Here is a 14,575-nt window from a genome sequence, read left to right on the forward strand (position 1 = left end):
TTTTATATTGAATATCCCTTAATGAACTAATCAGCTATTATTGTTTTTAATAGTTTTATCTTTTAGCCTTCATATTAAAGATAGAGGTGACTTATATACCAAAATTACAGTATTAGAGTATTATGAATTTGACTATGTACTTACTTTTATCAGTGAGTTTTATACTTTAATATGTTTTTGTGTTCCTAATTTGCATCCTTTTCTTTCAGCTTAAATAACTCTTTTTAGCATTTGTTGTAAGACACATCTGGTGGTGATGAAATCCTTCAACTGAAACAACCTTTTTATAAAGATGGGAGATATTATAACGTATTTTTAGAATAATAGGAATAATCCTACAGAGGAAGAATTTGATGATGCAGAATAGAGAGGGTATAATCAGAGGAGCAAAATCTGTGAGTAAAGAAGAGAGATTGGAGTCTAGTATACAAACGGGGGGATTGGTCTTTGATAGTAGTGAGAAAAATTTATCTACTGTAATAGGTGAGAAGGTAGGCAGGCTACAGATCCAAGTAGTTTGATAGCTTTGGTAAGGGAAGATGAATCAGTTTTCAATTGGATTCTTCTATTTTCCAAGTGAAATAAAGAGTGACTTATAAAATTAACAATAGTCTTTCTTAAAATGGAGATAATAGTGTTTGCTTCCAAGGGTTAATGTTTGTGCATGTAGACCCCCTAAAGTATGTAGGCCATGGCTAAATTTGCTGTACTGAAATCTTGACTAGGCCGAATAGCTCAGCAAGAAACAAAACTCAGAACTAGCCAAGTTATATAAAATGCTTCGTATGTGTTTCATAACTATGTTGTATTTCTATGGCACAGAAAGAATATATGAACCTAGAATGCAGGTGCTGTTAGTTGTTGTGACTAAGTCTGGTAAACACCCTCTCCCAAGGTCCCAAAAAGAAGAAAGATCTGCTGTTTTCTGCCCTTACTAATGAAGTCACTGAACTTTAGGTGCCATTCCATGAGTAACATGGGAAAGTCTGGGAAGCTGTTCCGTTTTTTCCCTCATTTTCAAAGTCCTCATTCTCTCATCCTCAAAGTCCTTGAACTTTGGCCAGCTCTTATAGACTGTTCTAGCCTATGTGGTCACTTTGGAATTTGTCTTATAATTTGATTTGACACAGTTTGTTGGGGAAAATGAATGGTTAAAACAGTGCATTAAATCAGTTACATCTTTTGTGTAATAGGAAAAAGACAAACTTTTTTCCTACTATGCTCTCAACATAACACTTCTGGAACAAGATATGTGAATTTTTCTTTCATACCAACCAATTCTTTGACATCAACTGGGTGTCTTACAATTTAATTCAGTCCTGACACTATCTACCTGGGGTTAGGGTCAGATTTCACAAATTAAGGGCTCAGTCCCACAGACTTCAGATGCCAGTGGCAAATCTGGATCTTTGGAATTTCTGACCAACTAGCTATAAATTGGAGGTTCCCTTGACTCCATCTCAGGTTTGATAATTTGTTAGAGCAGCTTCCAGAATCAGATAAACACTTACTTAATGTTTACTGATTTATTAGCAAGAGTATTACAAAGTATACAGATGAACAGCCAGATGAAGAAGTACATAGGGCAAGGTATGGGGAAAGAGTCATGGAAGCTCCTTGTCCCCTGGGGGCACCCCACCCTTCAGCGTTCAGCAACCGTGAAGCACTCCAAACACCATTCTTTTACGATTTTATGAAGGCTTTATTACGTAGGCATGATTGATTCATTGGCCATTGGTGATCAGCGCAAACTTCAGCTCTTCTCCCCTCATGGTGGTGGCAGAAGCACTGGCTGAAAGTTCCAACCCTCTAATTACATGGTTGGTTCTCTGGCATCCAGCCCCTATCCTAAAGCTGTCCAGGCTCCAGCCACCAGTTATCTCCTTAGAATACAAAAGACACTTATCACTTTGGAGATTCTGAGAGTTTATTTCTTAAGTCACAGTATTCATCAATCCCTCTTGGTTCTTGTTATAATTCCCTTCTGCTTGGAGGTCATATGGAAAAATGTCACATCCAATGTGGGAATCCTTATGACAATGTCTTTGGGATGGCTCTCTACTGGACTCAAAATTTGCAGTTGGTTGGGAGCCCACTGCCTCAGCTGAGTGACCATTCCTAATATTGGATAGAAACCTGTCTTCAGGTTAGGTTCCACCTATTGGTAGCTATTCTGCTCTCTGGAGTCACATAGGTCTTTATATATGGTGATCATTTTCATTTCATCAGGTTTTCTCTTCAGGCTAAACAACCACTAGAACAATGTTTTTCAATGTAGGTTCTTTTGCGTCAGGATCAACTAAAGATCTTAACATCTCTGGGATGGAGCTCCAGAATTTGCATTTTTAATTAACATACCAAGGGATTCCTCTGCACTCTAAGGTTTTAAGACCATTGCACTAAACTATATAAGTCTAGGGACCATACCATTCTTGCCTATTTTTGTTTAATTAATTAATTTATTTTTTGAGACGGAGTTTCGCTTTTATTGCCCAGGCTGGAGTGCAATGGCACAATCTTGGCTTACTGCAACCGCCACCTTCCAGGTTCAAGCGATTCTCCTGCTTCAGCCTCCCGAGTAGCTGGGATTACAGGCATGTGCCACCATGCCCGGCTAATTTTGTATTTTTAGTAGAGACAGGGTTTCTCCATGTTGGTCAGGCTGGTCTCGAACTCCTGACCTCAGGTGATCTGCCCACCTCGGCCTCACAAAGTGCTAGGATTACAGCCGTGAGCCACTGTGCCCAGCCCTATTTTTCGTTTTTAGAGGCAGAGTCTCACCATGTTGCCCAGGCTGGCCTCAAACTCCTGGGCCCAAGTGATCCTCTCTCCTCAGACTCCTGAGTAGCTGGGACTATATACGGATGACACCACACCTGGCCAGCATTTGTTTTCTTTACTTTTTAGAGATGTTGGCAGGGGGAGGAGTTCTTACTATGTTGCCCAGACTGGTCTTGAACTACTGGCCTCAAGGGATCCTCCTGCCTCAGCCTCCCAAGTAGCTGAGATTACAGGTGTGAGCCATATTCCCAGCTCAGATTTTTAAAAAATGTCTAAGCACATGTTTACTGGTCTCTCTGAACATACTCCTCCTCACTCTTCCTCCTTCATTTTAATAGTTTCTAAATTGTTCAATGTTATTTATCCTTAAAACTCTTTCAATTTTCCCCCAACTAAAGGTTTCATTTAACCAGTAAGAAGAATTTTGGGAGCTAGGCACAGTGGCTCACGCCTGTAATCCCAACACTTTGGGAGACATAGAGAGATGGATCACTTGAGGTCAGGAGTTCAATACCAGTGTGGCCAACATGTTGAAAACCCATCTCTACTAAAAATACAAAATTAGCCAGGTGCAGTGGTGCACACCTGTAATCCCAGCTACTTAGGAGGCTGAGGCAGGAGGATTGCTTGAACCTGGGAGGTGGAGGTTGCAGTGAGCCGAGATCAGGCCACTACACTCCAGCCTGGGTGACAGACTGAGACTTTTGTCTCAAAAAAATAAAAGAAAGAAAAAAAGAGAATTTTTGGTTCAATATGTTGATAATGTTGAGCTCAATATATATAAGAGAATCTTTTTTTTTTTTTGAGATGGAGTCTCCCTCTGTCGCCCAGGCTGGAAATCAGTGGTGCCATCTTGGCTCACTGCAAGCTCCTCCTCCTGAGTTGGCGCCATTCTCCTGCCTCAGCCTCCCGAGTAGCTGGGACTACAGGAGCCCGCCACCTCGCCCGGCTAATTTTTTATTTTTTATTTTTAGTAGAGACGGGGTTTCACCATGGTAGCCAGGATGGTCTCGATCTCCTGACCTCGTGATCCACCCGCCTCGGCCTCCCAAAGTGCTGGGATTACAGGCATGAGCCGCCGCGCCTGGCCAAGAGAATCTTTTAAAAAATATTTAAAACTCAGATTATGAAAGTAATATATGGCCGGGTGCAGTGGCTCACGCCTATAATCCCATCATTTAGGGAGGCCGAGATGGGTGGATTGCTTAAGTCCAGGAGTTCGAGACCAGACTGAGCAACATGGTGAAATCCCGTCTCTACTAAAAATACAAAAAATTAGTGGGCATGGTGGCGTGTGCCTGTTGTCCCAGCTACCCAAGAGACTGAGGTGGGAGAATCACCTGAGCCCGGAGGTCAAGGCTGCAGTAAGCTGTGATTGTACCACTGTAGTCCAGAGCCTGGGTGACAGAGTGATCCCTTGTCACATACACACAAGTAAAAGAAAATATAAAAATTAAAATGAAACAAAAAAAGAAAGTAATGTATATTCACTAGAGAAATTTTGAATATATTTTTTAAAAAGTAAATAAAATTCACTTATGATCACTCCATCGAAACATAACCACTAGTAACATATTGGCATATATTCTTTCAGTAGGTTTTTTCCTATGCAATGCGTGTATTTTTGCAATAAAATTGGGATCACTCAAATATAGTGTTTTGGATTAATAATATACAAATATATGACGGCCACTTCCCCTGTTTCATTAGATATTATTCTACAGCATGTTTTAAAAGTACTCAAGTAATCTAGGATTGCTGTAGAAAAATTAGAACATTAGTCCTAAATGACCACCCACGGACAACTAGAGTAATTTGATATTTATCTTTACACCATTTTTTTCTGTGCATATACTTCTAGAAAAACAAGACTAACTATTTCTACTATAGATTTTTTTTTTTTTTTTTTTTGAGACAGGGTCTCACTCTGTTGCCCAGGCTGGAGTGCAGTGGCACAATCTTGGCTCACTCCAACCTCCGCCTCCCAGGCTCAAGAGAGTCTCCTGCCTTAGCCGCCCAAGTATCTGGGATTACAGATGTGCGCTGCCATGCCCGGCTAATTTTTGTATTTTCGGTAGAGACGAGGTTTCACCATGTTGGCCAGACTGGTCTCGAACTCCTGGCCTCAAGGGACCTGCCCGCCTTGGCCTCCCAAAGCGCTGGGATTGCAGGCGTGAGCCACTGTGCCCGGCCCTCTACTGTTTTGTAAGATGCTTTTTTTTTTTTTTCCTGTGGTAAAATTCACATAATATAAAATTCATCATTTTATCATTTTAAAGTGCACAATTCAGTGTGGCATTTAGTACATTCACAGTGTTGTGCAACATCACCATTATCTATTGTAGTTCAACAAAATTTTCATCATTTTAAAATTCCATAGCCATTATAAGCATTCATTCCCCATTCTCTCCTTTCCCCAGCTCCTGCTAACCCTAATATGCTCTTCCATTTCCATGGATTTGTCTGTTTTGGCTACTTCATATAAATGAAATCACACAATATGTGGCTGTTTGTGTCTGCTTTTTCACTTAGTGTAATATTATATAGGTTCATATATGCTGTAGCATGGTTAAATAATAAATGTCGTTTCATCATATGGGTATATGCCACATTTTACTTATCCATTCATCAGTTGATGGATATGTGAGTTGTTTCCACTCTTCTATTGTGAATAGTGCTGCTATGAACATTCATGTGCAATTGAGCACCCATTTGGTATATACCTATGAATGGAATTGCTGGTCATATAGTAATTCTGTGCTTAACCTATTGAAGAACCACCAAACTATTTTCCACTGTGACTGCAGCATTCTACATTCCTACCAGTAATATATGAGGGTTCCAATTTCTCCACATCCTTATCAACACTTGTTATTTTCCTTTTTTATTGAGATAGGGTCTCTGTTGTCCAGGCTGGAGTGCAGTGGTGTGGTCATGGTTCATTGCAGCCTTGACCTCCCAGGCTTAAGGGCTCCTCCAACCTCAGCCTCCTGAGTAGCTGGGACTACAGGGACATGCCACCACGCCCAGCTAATTTTAAATAAATTTTTATAGAGATGGGGGTCTCACCACATTACCTAGGCTGGTTTTGACCTCCTAGGCTCAAGCCGTCCTCTCACCTTGGCCTCCCAAATTGTTGGTATTAAATGCATGAGCCACCATGCTGGCCTATTTTCCATTTTTTAATAGCTCTTCTAGTGGGTGTGAAGTGGTAAAGTGGTATCTCATTGTAGTTTTGAATTGCATTCCCTACTCAACATCATTATCATGTCCTTGTTGGCAATTTGTATATCTTCTTTGAAGAAATGTCTATTCAAGTCATTTGCCAATTTAAAAATTGAATGCAGTACGCTTTTCACTTAAAAATATACTATGGGCTGGGTGTGGTGGCTCATGCCTGTAATCCTAGCACTTTGGGAAGCCAAGGCAGGTGGATCACTTGAGGTCAGGAGTTCAAAACCAGCCTGGCCAACGTAGCAAAACCCCCTTTCTACAAAAAATACAAAAATTTGCCAAGTATGGTGGTGCACACCTGTAATCCCAGCTACTCAGGTGGCTGAGGCATGAGAATCGCTTGAACCCGGGAGGCAAAGGTTGCAGTGAGCCAGGATGGTCCCACTGCACTCCAGCCTGAGTGACAGAGTGAGACCCTGTCTCAAAAAAAACAAAACAAAACAAAAAAAGTCAGTTGCTTTACTGTTGGATATCTAGACTGTTTGCCTTTGAAGCTTTTAAAATTAATCCTGTAATGTACATTTCAGCGAGTAACTCTTTGCACATGTCCAAGGTTATTCCTGGGAAAAGTTTTTTTTTTTTTCCTCCCAAGTTTCAGATATAATCGGTGTAATCCCCAACACATCAAAGTGATTTTGTGCATTTAGAGGAGAACTATTTCCTGGTTCAGTGGAAAATTGTGTGGATGGCTTCAGGAAGACCTTCATTGTAAGCAGCTTTATGGTGAAACATGTCATTTAGAAGTCTGGACCTCCTTTTTTAGTTTGCTATAATCTATATTCACTGACTATAGATTATTGTAATATAATTTTGTCTTTATTGATAAAATAGAAATAAAATAAATAATATATAAATAACATATTTTGTCTTTATTGATTATTATAATAATCAATACAAGTTTCACTCAGCGAAACTTGGATTGATTATTGGGACCCAGTTTCTTCCAGGGTTCTGGCTTATGTCTTCTGTCCCAACTAACATCTTGATTGAACAATGCCAGATGCTGGACATACAGCACTGCTCCAGTACCTCCGGATTTAATAAATACGAAGGGGGATCAAGTGTGAATGCTTCTTGACCCCAACGAGGATCTGATGGAACATGTGAGCAGTGGTAGCCTCTGGTCCGAAAGGAGGAAACAAACCTGCCTGTCAGGCCCTGGATTAAGTACTCCCCGCACTCTATTCCTGAGAAAAATTCTTAGAAGCAGAATGGCTGGGCCAAAGTAGGCAATTCTTAATCTGTAGATACAAGTCATTAAATTGCTTTCCATTAAAGTTATACCAATTTGTAGTCCTACCAGAAATATAAGAAAGTGCCCATTTCCTTGCATAATCATCAACACTGGGTTTATGCATTTGAAAATGTTAATGATCTTATTGGCATAAAATGGCATCTTACTGCTTTAATTCTTTTTCTTTTTATTTTTTTAGAGATGGAGTTTCACTCTATCCCACAAGCCATGGAGTGTAGTGGCAAGATCATGGCTCACTGCAGCTCAAGGACTCAGGGAATCCTCTGTCTCCTGAGTAGCTGGGACTATAGGTGTGTGCCACTATCTCATCTGATTTTTCATCTGTAGAGATGGGGGTCTCACTGTGTTGCCTAGGTTGGTCTAGAACTCCTGGCCTCGAGCAGTCCTTCTGCCTTGGCCTCCCAAATTTCTGGGATTATAGGCATGAATCTCCTTGCCTGGCCTATTTTTGTTTTTCAGAGACAGAGCCTCATCATGTTGCCCAGGCTGGCCTCAAACTCCTGGGCTCAAGCCATTCTCCCTCCTCAGAGTCCTGAGTAGCTGGGACTATATGTGTACGACACGTACACCTGGTCAGCATCTTGTTGTTTTAAATTGCATTTATTTAACTACTATGAATATAAATAATCCTTCATAGATTTATTGGCCATTTAAATTTCTTTCTTTTTGGTAAATTGGCTATTTTGTCTTTATCAATTTTTTTTATTATTTTCAATATTAATACTAACAATCTTTTACCTATGTTATTCTCTGTCATCCTTCCTTCCTCAACTTTTCATTTGAACTTTACCATTATTGTGATTTTTTTTTTTTTTTTTTTTGCATAAAAAGTTTAAAATTTTTGCTGGGCGTGGTGGCTCCCACCTGTGATCCCAGCACTTTGGGTGGCTGAGGATCACCTAACGTCAGTAGTTTGAGGCCAGTCTGGCCAACATGGTGAAATCCCGTCTCTACTGAAAATGCAAAAATTAGCCAAGCTTGGTGGCATGCACCTATAATTCCCAGCTACTGGGAAGGCTGAGGCAAGAGAATTGCTTGAACCTGGGAGGCAGAGGTCACAGTGAGCTGAGATTGCGCCACTACACTCCAGCCTGGGCAACAGAGTGAGACACCATCTCAAAAAAAAAAATTTTTTTTTTAAAGTGTAGACTGTGTATAGAGTACTAAGGGAGTATTGAAGACCATAATATGATGGTTGCCGGAAAGGCCAAGGGAAGCTTCCCAAAGTGGGTGACTACTGAGCAGAGGGAGTCCTGAAGGACAGGCGTGGGGCTAGGACTGGATACGACAGCTTAAATAAGGAATGGAAGTAAGAAATATATATGCTAAAGTAAGAATTTTTAACTCAGTTATTTTGACATCATATCACTGTGACTCGTGGTTTTGTGGCAGGCCAGGTCTTACTAATGCAGGCCTCCATCACAACTGTTTCGGTACTGACTGATTGGTTTAGTTACATATTAAAAACTAAAAAAAAGCCAGTGCTGTACACAAAGGCTGGAATTTAGCAAAAGCCCATCAAGAGTTTTGCATAGGCCTTTCCTGGGCCTTAGAGCATGACAAAATAACGAAGGAATTCTTAACAGGACCCATTTAGGATTAAACAAGTTTCACTGCGGGTCTGAAGAAACTCCCCAGGCCTCCACAAACAAGTTTATTGGAGGTCTGAAGGAACTCCCCAAACCTCTGTGATTTAGCAGGAGGCAAGATAAGAGTAATCACCCCAAGACCTGGACCCATTTAGATTAAGTAATCTAATTTACTGAGGCTTCAGAGGAAAGTCTTCAGGACTCAGACTTTAGTTATAGATTAAAAGAAATAAATCACTTATGTATTTAGACGAATGCACACTTACACATAGACATAGAGCTTAGAAGGTATATAAGCTCTGGAAAATTTTGAGTTGGCCTGGCAATAATTTCCAGGCCTTCTCCCTGTAACCGGTTATAGAAATAAAACTCTCTTCCACTGGCCGGGCAAGGTGGCTCACGCCTGTAATCCCAGCAATTTGGGAGGCCTAAGTTGGTGGATCATCTGAGGTCAGGAGTTCGAGGCCAGCCTGACCAGCATGGTGAAACCCTGTCTCTACTAAAAATACAAAAAAATTGGCCGAGTGTGGTGGTGGGTGCCTATAATCCTAGCTACTCAGCAGGCTGAGGCAGGAGAATTGCTTGAACCTGGGAGGCAGAGGTTGCAGTGAGCCGAGATCATGCCACTGCACTCCAGCCTGGGTGACAGACCGAGACTCTGTCTCAAAAAACAAACAAACAAACAAACAACTCTCTTCCTCCCCAGTTCGTCTGCATCTCATTATTAGACCCTGAGAAATAGCAGCCCGACCCTCAGTTTGGTCCGGGAACAGTTTTTTTTTTTTTATTGCCATCTCACTAGTGTGTGCAACAAACAGCCCTGACCCTCACCTAGCCTATCACTGAGTCAGTGCTGTCATCATCATCATCCTTGGGATAATCAAAAAGAACAAGAAAAAAAAAAAAAAAAGGAGGTAGAGGGAGAGAATAAAGCAAGGATGAGATGGAGGAATCTGTCATACATATTAATAAATAATTTAGTGCTTGCTTCAGTAGCACATATACTAAGATTGAAACAATACAGAGAAGATTAGCAGGGCCTGTGAGCAAGGATGACATGCAAATTCTTGAAGCATTTCATATTTTGTGCAGTACCAGAGATTATTTCACTAATTGCTGAGTAGCACTAAGGAAACAGTATGAGTCAAAGCAAAATGGGTGGAACCCAATACTGAATTGTGATTTTCACTACACAAGAAAACAAATAGGTGGTGTTCACTGGCTGTGGCCTGGAGTCCTACATCTGCAGTTAAAGCTGGAGATGCATCCCCTCACCTCAGACTGTGACAAATACCCAAGCCATATTCCAGAACCTGCAGTGGCCTCCAAGGCCCAATTCATGTTCAAAGAGCGAAAAAGACAAAGACTCGAGAAACATCTGTTAAGAAGAAAAACATTTTTTGCATACAAACAGGAAAATCAGAGAATGTCCAGGCTTTTTGCATCCGAGAATGGTAAAGACCTGAGCTGGAATCTGTAAGTTGGCTACCATAGCTGCGTAACCTCAATAGAGGCCAGAGAGTGGTGACATTTGAGGACGAGTTCCAAGAAGAGACAAATATTGGGCCGGGCGTGGTGGCTCACGCCTGGAATCCCAGCACTTTGGGAGGCCAAGGCGGGTGGATCACGAGGTCAGGAGATTGAGACCATCCTGGCTGACACCGTGAAACTCCGTCTCTACCAAAAACATAAAAAACTAGCCGGGCGTGGTGGCGGACACCTGTAGTCCCAGCTACTCGGGAGGCTGAGGCAGGAGAATGGTGTGAACCCGGGAGGCAGAGCTTGCAGTGAGGGGAGATCACGCCACTGCACTCCAGCCTGGACGACAGAGCGAGACTCTGTCTCAAAAAAAAAAAAAAAAAAGAGACAAATATTTTGAAACTTAAGTCAGAAATGGCTGGTAAAGAAAATGTCAACAAACTCATGAGAAGCAAAAACAATACAATGGTGGTAAAAATTGTATTCCTTTAAAACCTTCTAATGAACTGACCAATTCAACTATAGTAATTGTCACACATAAATTTGAGGATAATAATCAAACTCTGAAGTTGTTACCAACTGAAGATGACCCCCAATGTCAACATATGACATTAATATAAGACATTTCACCTTAACAATAATAGTAAACAGAAACATATGATTGCAGAAAAACAAAAGCAAGAGGCTGACACGCCCAAGAAGTCTGTGATGGAATCTTATTGAGGCCAAATTGTTCAGTCTAAGTTTAATTCCCTTAGAAAACCTCTACAAGTCAAAGATGAGAGTTCTGCAGCAACAAAGAAATTTTCAATTACTATTCCTAAAGCCACAGAGCCTCAGCCTATAAACACCAGCAGCGTAACAGTGAAAAGTAATAGAGTCTCAAACATGACTGCTAGTGTTACCCACACAATGGGTGAGTTCGGTCGCTTGGACAGTGACAGTCCAATGACCACAACCAAGGAAAATTTAACAAGGGGATTTCATTACTTGCAACAAGTAAGGAGAATACTGGGGATAATTCCCAAAACAGTTCCTCTCGGAACAAAGCTAAAAACAGGGCTTGTATTGGGCTGCTTAGCTGAGTCATCATATGTAGAGGTGGAGTAAAGTCATCAGTCATGCTTCTTCGTATATCACATGAATAGAAAGTGGCAAAAAACTCCTCCTTGGGTGGGACTTTTGTATGGTAATGTGGGGAGTTTGCCAAATTCATCTCCAATTCAGAGGGCATCTCTGGAGGGAACGGGTTTTGTTTTGCTTCTTCCTGGAACTTTTTGAAACAACAAAAACGCAAGGTGCAACAGTGTGTACTTTTTCACAGCGTGTGCAAGGACCTGGGGTACACCAAATGTAGTGCTCACTAAGTCTGTGTGATCTCTTATTAGAAGTCATCCAATAATACCCAGGACACTGTGAAAGAAGGCATCGGTAGAACCTCAGCCTTGTTTACAATCAGGAAAAGGTCTCATAAAACAGAATTATTACAATCAAAAACAGTTTTATCTAGGGTCAAAACCAGTTCGTCTCAGGACATAGAAAAGAAATAAGGCACAATCAATAAGCATAGCATCTGATCTATTGGACAAGAGGTTGCCAAAATAAAATAAGTTTTAAAAAGGAAAAAAAAGGAGCGTAGCATGTGAAATTGTAGCCAGGCCTGCTTCATCTTACTGTTTTAACAATTTATTTTTTAGGTCAGGCACGGTGACTCAGCATTTTGGGAGGCCAGGTGGGTGGATCACCTGAGGTCAGGAGTTTGGGACCAGCCTGGCCAACATGATGAAACTGCGTCTCTACTAAAAATACAAAAATTAGCCGGTCATGGTGTCAGGAGCCTGAAATCCCAGCTACTTGGGAAGCTGAGGCAGGAGAATTGCTTGAACCTGGGAGGCAGAAGTTGCAGTGAGCTGAAATAGCGCCATTGCACTCCAGACTGGGCAACAAGAGTGAAACTCCATCTCAAAAAAAAAAAAAAAAAAACTATTTTTTTAGATAGGCTCTCATTATGTTGGCCAGGCTGGTCTTGAACTCCTGGCCTCAAGGGATCCTCCTACCTCAACCTCCCAAAGTCCTGGGATTACAGGTGTGAGCCACTGCCCCCAGCTCATGCTTCATCATCTAATGCCAAACTGATAGCAAAATCAAAACCCATTGACTAGTGAAGATACACTATAGCAAAACCAACTGCTGACAGTAGATCAACTCAATCCAAAGAAAACTCAGAAGAGAGAAAAGCTCATCTGAATGAGTGGAAAGCTGGCAAAGAGAGTGCTGAAAAGGCCTCCTAACTGAATAGTTACCTAGTGTGAGCCTTAAGGACAAAATGAAAAACCAGTTGGGTCCTTTTGGACTACCATGATAGAAGATGAACGAAAATTATTTACTGAAAAGGTAAGCAACACATTTTCTGAATGCCTAAACCTAACTAATGAAGGATGCCCAGAAGAAGAAATACTGGTCACACTGAACAATCTGATTAAAAATATTCCAGATGCCAAAAATCTTGTAAAATATTGAATATGTCTTGCACATACTGAACCAACCCCAAGTCCTACTGAAAGTATTCTCACCATCTATGAGAAGGCCATTCTGGCAGGGGCTCAGCCTATTGAAGAGATGTGGCACACAACTGTAGATATTCTAACAACAAAGAGTTAAGAAAATGTCAGTTTCGGAGAAAATATTGAGGAGGCTTGTGCAACCAAGGAACAAGTCCAAGAAGTAAACGCTGGAGATACAACTGTTAATCTAGAGTCAGGAAAACCAGAAATGGGGAATAGACATCACATTTTTTTGTATGTTTCCACAGGCACTGAAGAGAATAGACATCATGGAAATGTGCTATTTGAAGATTCTGAAAAATAGCAAGATGACAAAACAAAAGATCCAACCAATGATGTTAATATCCCCAATACAGAAACTATGGCAAGTTACTTAATTAAATATAATGTATTTACTATGCTATACTTGCAAAGTGTAAAAAAGAAGGTGCAATTTGATTAAACAAATTATACATTTAAAGAGCTGAAGTTTTTAATACCAGTGAGATGTTCTCAATGTCAACATAAAACTTTAAAATTGCCTGGTATGTTAAAAGACCATTATCCTTGCATGTCTTTTTTCTTTCTTTCTTTCTTTCTTTTTTATTATACTTTAAGTTCTAGGGTTCATGTGCACACAACATGCAGGTTTGTTACATATGTATACATGTGCCATGTTGGTGTGCTGCACCCATAAACTCGTCATTTACATTAGGTATATCTCCTAATGCTATCCCTCCCCCCTACCCCCACCCCACAACAGACCCCGGTGTGTGATGTTCCCCTTCCTGTGTCCAAGTTCCTTGCGTGTCTTCATTGGAAGAGTTAACAGAGTTGGGAAGTGATACTGATCCCTTTGTATGCTGTCCTAATTCAGCATTATGCTGAATGTACTCTTGAGACTGAAAAAACAGATGAGATAGAAAGCTCTGGTAAGGAAAAAAAAATGTCAATGCTACCTCCCTGAAACTGCTATCACCAAATCGTGAAAAGCAAGAGAGGGGACATGGGAGATGACACTGGAAGAGTGGGCAGGAGCTAAATCACAGAGGTCCATGCACCATTTAAAAATGCTTTGACTTAATCTTGTGGGCGATGGGGAGGACTGAAAAGCTTTTAAGCAGGGAAGCAACATGATTCAACTGCCAAGGAGATAGGAGGAAATGCTCAAACCTGTCTCTCTGAGCTGGGGGTTGCATTGGGTTTTATAAGCATAGGGTAATGAGGTGTGATCTGATTGCATTTTGCAATGACATGATGCCAGGAGGCATGATATGACTGGATCCTGCCATGGGGTGATGAGAGAGCTCATCTGATTGGATTCTGGATCCTGTTATGCGGTGTCTGCTTCTCAATTCAGTCGCCCCCACCCTTCCTGGTCTGAGCACTCAGGTTTCCCCTGAGGTAGCACATGTGTTCATCTGGACATGCTCAGATTACGTGACTTTCAACCTGGGGTCCATGGCAACTGAGAAATAACTCACAACTTTGCTACATAAAAGTTGAACCAGATTGGCCTGATGTGGTAACAATAACACAACATAGAAAATTCAGAAAAGAGGAGTAGGGGGAAAAAGCTAGGGCAGGAATTCATATTTTGGATGTGCTGTTTGGTTATGATAGATCTTTGTAGGTCTTTTTAAATACAAGGATCTTGAGAAATTAGACATTAAGTTCGTTCTTAAAACCTTTAT

At 41.1% G+C, this 14,575-nt stretch overlaps 1 non-coding gene and 1 pseudogene across 1 annotated transcript; both read left to right on the forward strand.

Annotated features, from left to right (window-relative positions):
• The first annotated feature begins 9,839 nt into the window (after positions 1-9,839).
• On the forward strand, positions 9,840-9,946 carry LOC116275989. The gene has a single exon (XR_004185455.1). It is a non-coding gene; the product is annotated as a U6 spliceosomal RNA (small nuclear RNA).
• A 174-nt stretch (positions 9,947-10,120) lies between these two features.
• On the forward strand, positions 10,121-13,534 carry LOC110740386 (annotated as a pseudogene).
• The last annotated feature ends 1,041 nt before the right edge of the window (positions 13,535-14,575 follow it).

Source organism: Papio anubis, chromosome 7 (assembly GCF_008728515.1).
Source record: "Papio anubis isolate 15944 chromosome 7, Panubis1.0, whole genome shotgun sequence".
In the NCBI taxonomy this organism is placed as follows: domain Eukaryota; kingdom Metazoa; phylum Chordata; class Mammalia; order Primates; family Cercopithecidae; genus Papio; species Papio anubis.